A 15,381-nucleotide genomic window follows, 5' to 3' on the forward strand; every position below is an offset into this window, starting at 1 on the left:
AAGAGTTGCTCTCAGTGCTACCTAGAGACATCAGGGATTGAACCTAGGACCCTCTGCATTCAAGAACTATTCTAACCCTAAGCTATTGCCCTTCCTCAAGAGGAGTTGTCGGGAAATTTACTTCCCATCTCCCTAGATTCCATCTGCTAACAGGAAGCCAAGATTTAGTCTCTACTTAACTGCTGCAGAACCATTTTAATATAGCTAATAAATGTGGCCATCCAAGCATACTTAGTAATAAAAATAATTCAGTATTTGTACCCTGACCACCCGACTGGGTTCTCCCAGCTGCTCTTGGCAGCTTCCAACAGAATATAATAAAACATCAGATATTTAAAACTTCTCAATACAGGTCTGCTTTCAGATATCTATAGAAGGTCTATAATTGTTTATCTCCTTTACATCTGATGGCAGGGCATTCCACAGGGCAGGTGCCGCTACAGAGAAGGCCCTCTGCCTGGTTCTCTGTAACTCCTCAGAGTGAGGGAACTGCCAGAAGGCCCTCGGAGCTGGACCTCAGTATCAGGACTGGACAATAGGGGTGGATATGCTTCTTCAGGTACTGTATACTGGGCCCAGGCCATTTAGGGCTTTAAAGGCCAACACTAATGTTTTGAATTGTTTTCAGAATCTGCTACTGCCATGATCTCTTAGTGATCTGCATCTGAATTAAGAAATGGAGAATAATTCCTCAGACCAGACGTCTGTCAACACTAGACTGAATGAGACATGCATGCATCTTTTAGCATCAATTTCATCAGAAGCACACATTGGTTGCGTGAGTATCTTTGTGTTTGTGCATGCACATATGCAGGCATGTGCAGTGTATACAAATGGAGGAAACTCTCACCATCGAAATGATAAGCAGAAGTGATTGTATTGTATTGTTCATTATATGCTTTGAAGCTCACTCCATAGTTCAACTATATTTTCCCCCATCATGAAACCTTTATCTGATTAAAGAGAGAGAGAGAGAAATGCAGAAACATATTGTGCTGAAAAGTCAAACAATGCAAGCTGTCTCTCAGCTGAAATGTATCAAGCTAGATTCTGCGAAATTAAAGCTCTGAATAAGCCAGTAAGGAGAGTAGGTGGGGTGTTTAGTAGGTGTGGGTTTAAAAGCTAAATGTGCAGGTTATAATCCCCTTAAAAATAGGTCCTTTTAAGTCATTAGACTGCTGTACAAATAGTGTTTTCCTGTTTACACATTTTGTATTCCTTCCATACTTATCTGTAACTTTCGGTGGATCCATTCTTTCATTCATTATGTTATCTTGTGTTTCACAGTTTGTACACATGGTGTACGAAACAAAATTTAAACAGATAATTATTTCTTTAAAAAATAACTTTACAACAATGAAATCAACCTCACTGCAATGAACAAATCTAACAGCAAAATTGCAGAAACAGCAGCACCAACCAAAAATAATAAAACAGGGCACTTAAGGTGAATTATATGAAAATGATGTACAGATAGTATCTAACCCTAGTTAAACAAAATGTACAAAACAAAAGGTAATAAGTGTTGGAAGTATAAAGAAGCAGAAGGTATGTTTTACCATTTAGCACAGAGACCTCTGCACCCTTCCTTGGCATTTCCCACCATGGATGGACATGTCGTTGGTATGATTAATTATATAACTATTATCAATTGCATTTATATCCCACCTTTTTTTCTCCAAGGAGCTCAAGGCGGTATACATGTTTCTCCCTATCTTAAATTAATTCCCAAAAGAACCCTGTGAGGTGCGTTAGGCTGAAAGGCATTGCCTGACCCAAGGTGAGCTTCATGGCAAAGTGAGCTTCATGGAAAACCCAAATCTCCTAGGTCCTAGTCCAAGACTCTAAACATTATGCCACACAGGTTCCCTGTCAATTTTGGTTTCTCTGAGCTTTTTATTTTTCCAATCTTAAATTCAGTTTGAGACATTTATGCAGTAGTTTTTAAAAGTTATCATGAGTTGTTATGAATATTAGTCAGTAATTCAATGATAATTCCACCCTTTATTTTAGGAAGTCATGTGGTGCCTGCATTGCACAACTCATTGTGGTGGTTTTTTTGTTTTTAAGTTGTGCCCTGAGCTTACCCTGCATACGCATCTTGCCTCTTTGCTCCAGGTGTGGGCTTCAACCAAGAGGCATTTCTTCACTTGCCTTTTGTGATGCATGGGCACCCAGAGGAGTGAGTCTGGTGATTATCTAATTCAGGGATGGGGTATCCTTATTGCAGGAGTATCCTGCAATAATGCAGGATGCATTATTATAAGAGCTGCATTCTGGTGTAGGGTGGGGACAGAGGCAACTGGGCAAAGCAACATATAATGTCTCTTTGTACAGGAGGCTAAATCCTAGCCATATAAAAATCAGAGGTTCCTTAGTGCACACACTTCTCCAGCAAACAAGAGGCATGGTCACAATTCAGTTAAAGGCAGACAAAGGCACTTTGGGATGCAGAGTAGAGCTGAGCCTGAGAAGGATAAGACTAGTAATGGCTACTAGCCACGATGTGCATTACTGCCAATATCAGAGGAGGTGCACCTCTGAACACAAATTGCTAGAGCACAGAAGTGGGGAAAGTGTTATGCTCTTGTAAGTGAACAAAGAGGGCACACAGTAAGACAATCTATTAGATCCTTGCATGTTTGACAAGCCATGGTTAAAGAAACCCTACAGCTTAGCATTATGTCTGAACTGAGACACTGAATCTATTAATATATTCAGACTTCCAGAACTTCTTTTGAAGCACCATCCTTTGTTTCTGTATCCAGGAAATAGTAGAATGTTGCTGCCTCCAACTTGTTCATTGTTATCAGCACTTCTGACTAACAAGCTATACTGAGCATGAACGGTGAGAGGCTGCAGACTTCACCCAAAAGCAGCATGTGGGATGTGCATGATTCCCAGATTTGTTCAAGATGGTCAAAGCAAGGAGAGCATCTAAGTAGGAGTTGTGCCACCAGAAGCTCATAAACCTGTGCAGGAGGCCACAACTTCCCAATCTAAGTGTATTACAGAAGAATGAGCACTGACTTCACTAGGTTATACGGAAAGCTGTTAAATGAGAGAAAGACTTTGTTTTAAATCAGGCAAATGTAAGAGAAGCAATTTTCTAAACCTCCATGTGGAGAGACAACAGACAATCCAGATTATGCACATCAATCTGCCATGAAATGCTTTTAGACCTCTAGCAAAAGTTAAAAGTTCAAAATTGCAAGTTTTGGATAGAACATAATAAAGTTTGAAATGGCTTTGGTGCCTATTGAGGCAACTTACTTTATATTCATTTGCTTTATATTTCCTACCCAGACATTCAGGAATGTCATTCATAAATAAAAAAAGGAGAAAACTATAAAAAGTAATGCATACATTAAATATATGAATGCACCCAGCCTGACATTATAATAATTCATTTAATCATTTATGCTTTGGCAATAAGAAAATTCATAAATAGAAGTGCTCGGAGATGCCAAGATTTGGTGTGGGTGGAAAGATACTGACGTCACCATGTGCATTGGTGTGTTGTTTTTTAAAAATCTTTGCTTCCAACTACAGAGGTGGAGGAAAATACCAAGTTCAGAGTAAATTGCTAGCAATTTATAAATGTCATTGTACAAGCATAACCAAATTACAATCCAGTACAAGACTGAGAGCCAAATTTCATGAGACACCGGAGATCCATGACTATATATCCTCCCTCTTTTAGTTTGTTTAAAAAGTAGACTCTCCCCTCCCCTCTTAAAAAAACCCTCCAACCTGGAACATGGTACTGTGGAATAGCAGTATATCTGGAAGAATGTAGGCACATGGAGGATCCACATACTGTTGGATTAGGCCAGTGGCCTACCTAGTCCAGCATTTTGTTCTCACAATGGCCAAACATGCTTCCCATGGGAAGCTCAAACACAACAACACTCTCCCCAACATCCCCAGCAACTGGTATTTAGAAGCATATCACTTCCAAGAGTGAGGGCTTGTCAGTACCTCCATTTACCCTCCTGTTTCCCCCCAGGAAACCCACTCTTTAGCACTGAATAGGAACAAATCACAGTCAAGTTTTCTGCAGATTTCTGTTTGTTCAGATTTAGTTCTAGAGAGCAGGTTTTCTGGTGGAAAGCAGCAGGGCAAAGACAAAGACACTCCATGCCTAGGAAAGGCAGGAGAAGTGTAAAACTACTCAGAACTTGCTTTTTTAGGCACAGGCCAAGTGGAAGTATGGACAAGCCCTGAAGAAAATATACCTCCATCATGGCTACTAGCCACTGTTAGCATTATTCTCCTTGACTGAGGATCATAAAAGCATAACTGCATAAGAAGGTCCATGCTGAATTGGGCCAAAATCCATTTAGTCCACCCTCCTCTGCTCATAGTAGCTGAACAGATGCCCCAATGGGGAACCAACAAGCAAGAAAGGAGCTCAACAACACTCTCCACACTTGTGGATATAGGACTTGGCCTTATCCCTTTTCCCTGTGATATCTTTCCAGTCTAAATCTCTCTCATACACACACTTCTGTGTTTTCTGTGATGGGATAATGAGCTGCTTGTGCGTAAAAGCTGAATCCCTCAGAGCTTTGCATAGGTCTCAAAGCTCTGCCTTTAGGGGAGCCCTCAAAGCATGACTCCCTCAATCGCTGGCAGAATCCGCCAGTGGACGCTTCCGGAATTTACGCCAACATAAGAGTTCCTTAACGGAAACTCTACGTCTGGATTCTCTGCGTGACAGTTTCCTGCGTGGAGTGGGCGTCCCCAGCGGAGGTCCTGAGCCCTCCCCGCTGTTCTCACTGGAAGCATCTTGGAGCCAACCCTCCGCCTGAGTTTCTGCAGGAACTCTCCCTCTCCCCCTGCTGGTTCCTTCCTCAGCATCTGAGGGTCTCTTAGCCTCCTTGAGCCCTTCCACCACCTGACTCTCCGATGGCAGTTCCCTGACATTTTCCTTTGGGGAAAACACACAGGTACAGTGGTACCTCGCAAGACGAATGCCTCGTAAGACGAAAAACTCGCAAGACGAAAGAGTTTTTCATTTTTTGAGTTGCTTCGCAAGACGAATTTCCCTATGGGCTTGCTTCGCAAGATGAAAACGTCTTGCCAGTTTGTTTCCTTTTTCTTAAAACCGTTAATACCCAGGGTGCATTGCTTGAAGAGGTGCAGTTGTGACTTGACTTCAAGGAGCAACTCGTAGCACGCGGTGTGGTAGCCTTTTTTGAGGTTTTTGAAGACTTTGGTGATTTTTGAAACTTTTCCAAAACTTCTTTTGCAGCCATTTGGTAAGTTAAACTTTTAAAACTTTTTTTGGGGGTTTTGGATTTTTGATTGGGGTGTTTTCTAGGAGGTTTGGTGCTTTTGAATTTTTTGGATGTGAAGCACTGATTTTTTTTGGGGGGGGGTGCGAAGGTAGGAGCTGTGCTGCCATGGGGCCCAAGAAGACTGCTGCTGCAGAGGCTGGCGAGAGGAAGAAGGAGAAGAAAGAACTGAGGGACATTTGCCAGAAGTGGAAAGATGTGCAGGCACCCTGACAAGGACCTGACACGTGACCTTGCGAACACTTTTGATACGAGGGTCATGTTGTCTTTCAGGGAGGTGCTGAAAAGGCGGATGAAGCAGCAGACCATGGACAGGTTCTTCAGCAAGAAGCAAAGAGTGGAAGAGGAACCTTCTTCGAGTGGTCCCCCAGAGTCTTAGAAAATGTATGTACAGTACTGTACACTTTGATGATTTCTAAACTTTTTTTGACCATAGGAACGCATTAATTGAATCCATGCTTCGCAAAACGAAAAATTCACAAGACGAAAAAACTCGCAGAACGAATTAATTTCATCTTCCGAGGTACCACTGTACATGTAGTGATTGCTGGTACCCATTGGGAATGTTGGGGAAAGCAGAGTCAAGTAATTTTAATTTTGCCTCCCTACCAAGATCTGTATTGGCAACACCAAGAGTAAAGTGGAAGAAGCTGGTAGCCAAGGCCACCCCCTGATCTGGATGCAAGTAAGAAGGCAGGCAGGTGGGGGCTGGCTAAGGGCAGACTGAGGTTGGTGGGGCAGTGCCCCCATTTGCCCTAACATACCAGCCCCCGCTGGGTAGATGAGTTTTTCCATTAAGGGGGATTGTCAGGACTGTGCTTGAATCTGGGGTAGCACAAGAGGTAGGAACCAGAAGGTTCAAAGACCAAGGATCGAGTCAGTAATCAGAACTAAGGTTACAGGTGCACACAAGGGCTCTAGAATACTTTGTTCCTTGCTCAAAGTGGCTTGAAGGTACTTCCCAGAGAAGCTGCCACCTGCTGCTAAGTGGCTCACCATGAGGAGCAGTGATCCACAGATCCTGACAATACTTGATGGACAAATAGAATCTTGGTGGAAATTTAAACTAGAAAAAGCAAATAAGTAGAATGGTTAGGTTACCCTGTTTCCCAAGGTAGTCTCAGTAAAGTTCCCTCTCCCCCATAACAATTATTTTAAATTTCATTTTTCATCCAGTCATGGCTCTCCCAATATAGTTTGGCCCTAAGTGAAGACTTATGAAGATTTATGAAGTGGTAACTTATGATGTTGTGCATGCGTCTGTTTCATAAGCCAGTTGACTATGTTGTCTGTACGGTTGTCAGAATCATTATGTTACGTTTTCAATGTCGCTGTACCACTTAGGAACACAGGAAGCTGCCTTCTGCTGAGTCAGGTGACTGGTCCATCTAAAATTGTCCACAGTGACTGGCTGCAGATCTCTAGGGTTTCAGAAAGAAATGAGATTTTCCCCAGCCCTAACTGGAGATGCTGCAGATTGAAACTGAGACCTCCTTCATACAAAGCAGATGATCTGCTCCCAAGTTATGGCCCTTGATAAATGTTCACTTGATAAATGGACATCAGTATTTACCCTGGAATGTGGGAATAAACATCAATATTCTCCTAACTTTGGTTTTGGTATACAAAACAGTCAGCATCACTGAGTTGTATTCAAATAAGTCCAACTCAGAGTAGACCCATTGAAATCAATGAACCCAAGTTATTCATGACCAATAACTTCAATGTGTTTACTCTGAGTAGGACTAGCACTATATATATATATATATATATATATATATATGCAGGTTTTGGTGTCCTCGGGTGTCTTCCCGTGTAAAAGTTGGGGTGTCTAGGCGACGTTTCGACGAGGTCTCACTCGTCATCTTCAGGCTGGTGCTTTCGGCTTCTTGTTACTGGAACAGAGCGGGATCTCAATGTTTGAGTTCCTATAAATACTGTAGAGGGGGTGTGGTGTCTAGCCTCCAATGTTCTGGGCAGAGAGGAAGTTCCCAGGCTAGTGTGCCTTTTCTTCTTTTGTTCCTTAATTACTTGAGAGATACCTTGAGTGATTTCTTGAGTGATATCCTGAGTACCACTTAGGTGGGTCATTAGGTGTGGATTAGTTGCTAAAGTCTTTGTGTCTTGACCTCTTGAACTTTGTGAAGAGTTTTCCTGAGAAGATGGCTGTATTGCACTTAGTTGTGCTTTGGCTTGGCTTCGTGTATAGGGGCGAGCTGTGGTTTTGTGGCTTATATATATGCTTTCGTAGATTTTCACGGGTACAGGAATGCAGGTTTTGGTGTCCTCGGGTGTCTTCCCGTGTAAAAGTTGGGGTGTCTAGGCGACGTTTCGACGAGGTCTCACTCGTCATCTTCAGGCTGGTGCTTTCGGCTTCTTGTTACTGGAACAGAGCGGGATCTCAATGTTTGAGTTCCTATAAATACTGTAGAGGGGGTGTGGTGTCTAGCCTCCAATGTTCTGGGCAGAGAGGAAGTTCCCAGGCTAGTGTGCCTTTTCTTCTTTTGTTCCTTAATTACTTGAGAGATACCTTGAGTGATTTCTTGAGTGATATCCTGAGTACCACTTAGGTACTATGAAATACCCTGCAAAGTCTGCCCAGCCACGTACATTGGACAAACAAACAGACGAATAAATGCACGTATCGCAGAACACAAGAATGCCGTCAAAAAAGAAGAAAAAACTTCCTCTCTTTTCCAACACATGAAAGAAACAGGACACGAAATTAATTTTGCAGATTCCAAATTGCTCTTTAACACGGAACATCACCACAAGAGAATAATCATGGAAGCCATCGAGATAGAGAAACACCCTCACAACATGAACAAGCGTGACGACACATCCCGCTTGCCAGACATCTGGAAATTAGCCCTCTCCACAAAAACTGACACCAGATCCAGAGGCACACAGAACGCCAACACCAATCAACCACACCAGACCCAAACCCAGACCCTCTCCACAGATGAATTACTGACACCATCCAGTAGCCAATCCATGGTGGCACCTCCGGATGCTGCACCCCCCTGCAATCCCTACACAGATCTGGCTGACACAAGCCACAAAACCACAGCTCGCCCCTATACACGAAGCCAAGCCAAAGCACAACTAAGTGCAATACAGCCATCTTCTCAGGAAAACTCTTCACAAAGTTCAAGAGGTCAAGACACAAAGACTTTAGCAACTAATCCACACCTAATGACCCACCTAAGTGGTACTCAGGATATCACTCAAGAAATCACTCAAGGTATCTCTCAAGTAATTAAGGAACAAAAGAAGAAAAGGCACACTAGCCTGGGAACTTCCTCTCTGCCCAGAACATTGGAGGCTAGACACCACACCCCCTCTACAGTATTTATAGGAACTCAAACATTGAGATCCCGCTCTGTTCCAGTAACAAGAAGCCGAAAGCACCAGCCTGAAGATGACGAGTGAGACCTCGTCGAAACGTCGCCTAGACACCCCAACTTTTACACGGGAAGACACCCGAGGACACCAAAACCTGCATTCCTGTACCCGTGAAAATCTACGAAAGCATATATATATATATATATATATATATATATATATCCTCACACTGCTCCAAGTAGTCCCTGAGTGAGCTTTATCACAGAGCCAAAACTAAAGAAATGGCACATCCTTAACAATGTACATTTTAATTGTCTACATTTAAGTACAGTATGTGTTTAGATTTGCTATTTTATCTGTAAACTATATCTGTTTGTTTTCTATGGAAATTGTTTGCAAATCATTCTATTTAGGATGACCTTTCTCAACTTGCAAGGTTTGGTATCAACAGACAGTTTAACAGAAAGTGCATTCATAAGTGAATAAAAATCTAAGAAAGATAACATTTAGCTGGAAAAGACAAGAAATACGGATAAAATAAAGCAGCTGTGTCTTATCCAAGGGTGATAATGAATTTGCTGGATTAATGTTGTCTAATCCATGCAGCTATTGATTTGACTATAATGTGTGTTACATTTTGTAATTAACAACGTCATATATTACCTCCTTTACCCTTCAGACTAGGGTATTTTCATGCCTTCCAAAAGAAAGCAAAAGTCAACACACAGGAATTGGTATATTACTGTATCTCAAAAGGGAAGCAGTAGATGGCACCAAAAAGCATCAAAAAAAATTTTTCTCACTTCAATCTTCCCTAATATTTAAGAAAAAGTGGTCTAACTCAATTGCACAAATCCAGCCACAATGCTCATCACTGTAGTGTTTCAGGGACATCCCATGCAATGATAGCAGAATGCCCAAATTTAGTGAAATATGTTTGGCACAGTGGAATGTAATTCTAGGAATATAAGATGAGGCCTCCTGGATCACTCTAAAGGAAAAGCAACAACATTGGGTGCTTCTTAATTTACAGAAAAAGGGAATAAGAGCAGACATGATAAGAGGTGAATGAAATTATGAGTAGTGTGTAGAAAGTAGATAGAGAAAGTTTTTCGTTCCTTTCTCGTAATACTAGAAATCAGGGATATCCAATTAAGCTGAATGTTGGAAGATTCAGCTTAAGACAAAACAGATTGTTTTCATGCTGTGGAATTTTCTCCAGCAAGAAATAGTTTCTGGGAATCACAGGTGGAGACAGTTCTGTTGCTTGTGGGCTTCCCATAGGCATCTGGTTGGCCACTGTGCAAAGAGAGTGCAGAGCTAGATAGACCTTTCTTTTGTCCATCTACAATATACCAGAACCCTGTTTTCCATTGTGGCAAATCAGATGCCTCCAGTAAGGTCAGAACCTTCCTATCCTATCCTATCCTCCTTGCTTCCCAACAATTGGCATTCATGAACTGACCTCTGACAATGGATTTTATTCAATGCCGTGAACTGCCCTGAGACCTATGGATGAAATATATATTTAGTAAACAAACAAAAAACAAATAATGAAAATCTGTGGCTATTTAATAATAACTATGGCAGCTCAGGAGGGTGTCCATAGCCCACTGGCACAGCACATGTTTCACATGGAAAATATCCTACATGCAATGCTTGACAATGGGAAATAATCCTGCCCAGGAGCATAGCATGGGTTGCCGGCACCCTGGGGCAGAGCAAGTGCTGTGCCACCTTGGTGGACTGCACAGCGTTCAGTCCCTTCACTGGCCTGCATCTAATCAAGGAAGTCTCTCCTTGCAAACTAGCCCAGGTCAGTGAGCAGAGAAAAGGCAGAGAAACAAGAAGTCAGGACTGCTCTGTCACCTCACCTTCCTGTCCTTGCAGCAAGCCACTCTGGCCAATGCATGTGGCTCCAGCAGTGCTTTCCCACCTTTCCCTCCCTCCCTCCCTCCCTCTCAGTTAGTTGGCCCAGAGGCAGGGCACACACAGGTGTCTCTTCGCCAGCCAGGAGGAGGAGGAGGAAGCACCACTGCCCAAGTCACAAAGGCCCAGCCCAGGTGGGATTGCCTTCCCATAGCTCCAGCCTCAATGAGGGAGCCTGTTGTGGGGGCATCTGGTTGTGGCCCCCTCAGAAATGTGTGACCACTGCACTGAGTCATTGCTCCTGCTTGGAACAGTGAAGAGTTTCTTCCATCCATAATAGAGCTACTTGGGCCAATAGATTGTTTGAATATAAATCTACTTTCTATATGCCATATAAGGTTTCCCTTATGGCAATGGAAGCACCAATATTCTTTTCCCATTGCGAAAGCTGCATAAATACTAATACAGATGCATACCCTAAAGTGCAGCAAGGTTGAAACACTAATTTACTAGGCCTGTTTGTGGCACAGCATGAAACTTGCCCAGTTGCCTGTTTTTACCATACTTTCCCTACTGCTTGATACCCCAAGCAGAAGTGACTTCAAAAAATAGATAAAATGTACTGAGGATTCTTTTTAATATGTGCCTTATTTTCTACATCCCTGTCATGCATTATACTTTGTTATTTTGGTCATCAAGTCTTTGTAAATGTCAGCATCATAAATAATAGTAATGTCAGATGGTCCCTAGTTATTATTGCTTTTCGGAAGAAAGCATTGCCTGGGAGATTTTATACATATGAATGAAAGCAAAATCCAACATAGCCTTAGCTCTCTCCCACACAGGCATTGCTTGGAAATAACTATTTTTTAAAAAAGAGCAAAATGTCAAGTTCGACTATGTGTGCACCTGTAAGCTAAATTGAATAAGGAAGCTGGATACCAAGGGTTGTATCCAATGTGAGTCTTACTCGGAGTAGACCCATTGAAGTTCATGGACACTTTAGCTTCTGTTCACAAATGTCAATGGATCTACCCCGAGCAGAACTGAGATACAAAAATAAAATAAAATGTGATAAGCCTTGTTCTCTGTCTTTCTCTGAACATTTTCATCATACAAAAAAAAAAAAAAAAATCAGTGAAAAATTCAGGATGATTTAATGGTCCTGGTTGGGATAAAAAGAGAAATCTGAAGTTTCTGGGATTTCCCTGTTTTTCAAATGCAAATCCTAAGAGGAGGCAAAGGCGATTCTTAGCATATGATGCTAAATTTACATTAGTTTTATACCTGTATAACTGCCATTACTTCCCCAAAATAACTATGAGAATTGATGCTTCTCAATGATGTTAACAATTCCATGTGAGTGATCCCCTTACAATAGCAGCAATGGGTATTGTAATGGACAAGCCTACACCCTGCTCCTCTTCTTGAATTGGCTATTTCTCCACTAAAGCTATTAAGGTCACCACTTTGGATGGCTTTAAAAAGGGTTTAGACAAATTTGTGATGAATAGGGCTACGAGACATGATATAGAGCTTGGAGAAGAGTAGTGATGAGACAAGTTGTAGCTCAGTGCTGGAGTACATGCATTACAAACAGAAGATGCCAGGTTCAAGGAACCACATACTTCAGCAAACCTCAGAGGAGCCATAATGGACCAAAATGGGTGGCAGTAATGGAAATGCTCAACACTGTCCCATTTTGACTAAGCTGCTGAAACATTTGCACTGGTGTCTTCGGGGTAATGGTAAGAATGTGATAATAAGATTTGGGGGGGTGGCACCTCCAAAAGCATTAAATAATAAGAATATACGTAGTTCAAGTGGGGAATGGGCTTTGTTTGGCCAGAGGGGAGGTTGTAGCCTCCGCCTGCCACTCCTTATTAAGGGTATCCTATTAAAGGGATCTGGGGCATGTGGCTTCTGTCCAATGCCCAGATGAGGGTTAGGGCCATACCCCCTTGTGGATACCCCAATTTGATGTCGGTCATAGGGCCCCCTTTAATGGTGGTTTACCCTTAGATGCACTCCCAGGAGAAACGTGGAAGTGATATAGTCTGGCTTCACCCAATGCCTAAGCCAAACTGTTGTGTGGCGAGTTCCTGCTTCCCCCCAGTATGAATAAAGACACAAGACACCGTATTTTAGGTTAATGGGCTAAAATTGACCACAACTTTATCGGTTACAGGTCATGAGCAGTATTGGCTTAGGCATTGGTTCAGACAGGGCTACGCCCCCCGGAATCCTTTATCGGACTACCCTTCAATATCCAGGGGAGGTGATGGCGCTTCCTCCCCCCTTCCATCTACATAACAATACCAATACCAATGACTAACTGCCAATACCAAGGAAGTTATGGTAGGCAAAAAACCAAGTGGCTGGTGCCAATTTGTCAAGTGGGAAAAATTCCTACCAGGCCCCTTAACGGCGACCAACCGAGGTCCATAGCAAGGTCAGAAGGGAAACCTTGTAGGGCAGGTGGGTAGGAAACTGGATCAGCTGGGCAACTAAAGAGGGAGATCCTCGGCTGTGCCTGCCTTAAATGGCACAGGCCACACCCCCTGGGCCAGCTGATTGGCTGGCCTGGGGATGACGTGGCCGAGGATTCCCCAAATCACACGGAGGCTGAGAGCTAGCCCCCATGCGCGTGTTGGGGGCATGAAGCCCGCAACACCACCTCCTCCCTAGGTCAGAAGTGGCTTTCACATCTGTAACCAATAAAGTTGTGGCCTCTTTGAACCCATAAAACCAAATACTGTTGTCTGTGTGTTTACTCATACCCTAGGGACCTGTGGGTCATGGGGTCTTGGCACACAATAAGGATATAGTTCAGGCGGGAATGTTTCCTAAGGCAGGAGAGATTGGGTCCCTCCTTACTCTTGGACACATTGAGATGCTTCACTTGTGGCCCTGCAGCAAAAAAGTTGGAATTATCCCCCCTTGCTGTGAGAACCTTGGAGCCATGAACCTGGCAAGCTCACTGTGTCCGCAGCAAGTCAGCCTTCACCCCGGTGTGCCTGCTAATGGTGACCCGAAGGACCAGATGCCAAAGCAGCATAGGGTGACAAAGAGTGCCCTTAACCCAATAATGCCCCAGGTATTCACCCTACCAGACCTTAACTTGTCTTTCCTGGCCTGACTGAAAACCAGTTAAACCAATAATAATAATAATAAACAGCTTTGAGGACAGGACTCACAGCAGCATGGAGTAGGCAAAAAAACGTGAGTCCCAAGGCCAATCAAAGGCTCCCCTCAAAGTCCCTAATGCAAAGTGCATACTGCACAGGGAAGGAGGGAGCGGCAAGGAGAAGATTGGAGTGTCTGGAGTGAAGCCAGACTTCCTCACCCTGACAGCCCACCTGACCCTTCCCCAATTTTCCCCAGGGCAAAACTACTAAATTCACCCCCCCACACACACACACAGAGAGAGAGAGACACTTGATGATGGCATTCTCTCAGTCTCTCATTTCTCCACCCTTAAATTCAGTTCTTCACATTCCTGCATGCATTTGAGATCTTTTTTAAAGTCCTCATTAAAATTCATCAGCATTTTAGTACAAATTTATCTAACATAAACAGTTCTGTGTGCAATTTTTGCTGAACATGCATATCTTTGCAAAACATCTTTTCCCAGTACATTTTCTGTGTATTCTATTTTCACCTGTACGTGAATTTTCTGCACACTCTGTACCTAAGCATATACATTTGTATTAGGAGATTGAAAATAAACAGGCAAGACATGGGTTATGGGTGAACTCTGGCCACATTACTAACTCCAGCTTAAGTGTTTAAGAAACATTAGAACTCAAGAGCTAATTAAAACTTCTAACTTTTAAAACTGCACAAGGGAAATTAGACCATGTGCAGAAAACTTCTCATCCTCTCTCATGTGCCTAAATCTGTTATGCCTGGATGAGAAGGGGAATGAAACTCTACATCAGGAACACAGGGGTGTGAATATCTTCATCATTTTTAAAGGATTTTTCATTTGCTTTCCCTGTGAAAACCTACTCTTTAATGCTGAATTAAATATTTTTTTTTGTTTCTGCACATTGCCGTTTGCTCTGATTCAGTGGTAAAGAGCACGTTTTTTTATGGGGAAAGTGCTGGTGGTGGGGGAGAGCACTCAGATACGATGCTTTAAAGTGCAGCCCTGTGCCTACAAACACAGCATTAGTTGCAATACAGTACCCTTTTAAGGAGAGGGAGGTTTGTGAATAGAGGCAATGTCGTGTGTGTTATAAGTAACCCACTTTGTTTCAGCTTTGCATTATCTTAGCATACACATCGGCACTGTACTTTATATATTGCATTCTCCTTTCCTGCTCGGTCGACTTTGATATATGTTGCTAGTTTTTCAAAATGCCAGTTCTGATCCCTTTGCCTCTTATCTTTTGATTTCACATTCTTGAAGCTGGTTCATGGATGACATTGTAAAGAGGATGCACCCCATGAATCAGAAAATGCTTTCACATGAGACACTTAATTTTGTTCCTGTACTCTTTTATTTACTTATTTATCACATTTTTGTTCCATCCATTCAGCCATAATGCTCAGGCTGAAACAGGCAGAGTTATCTTCTTTTAAGGAGGACATGAGTGAGGTTTGGAAAATGATGCATGTTGAATAGTGAGGGTGGCTAGCATATTTTGTAGGCACAGCCTCCATCTTTCATCTTTCAATCTTTCATTTGAAAAATAATGCACTCCTTAACTGGTTGCCAGGGAAAAACCCAAAATAGTGGAGATAGCATCTGGAGAATTCTCATAGGTCAGAGATGAAGCCCAAAAGCTTATGCATATAAATATATGAATCCCAGAGTGTTGAGAGCTAGCAGGACTAGAATGAGGAATTGTGGAGAGCTCTT

The sequence above is a fragment of the Podarcis gaigeae genome (assembly GCF_964106915.1).
Source record: "Podarcis gaigeae genome assembly, chromosome: Z".
NCBI lineage: Eukaryota > Metazoa > Chordata > Lepidosauria > Squamata > Lacertidae > Podarcis > Podarcis gaigeae.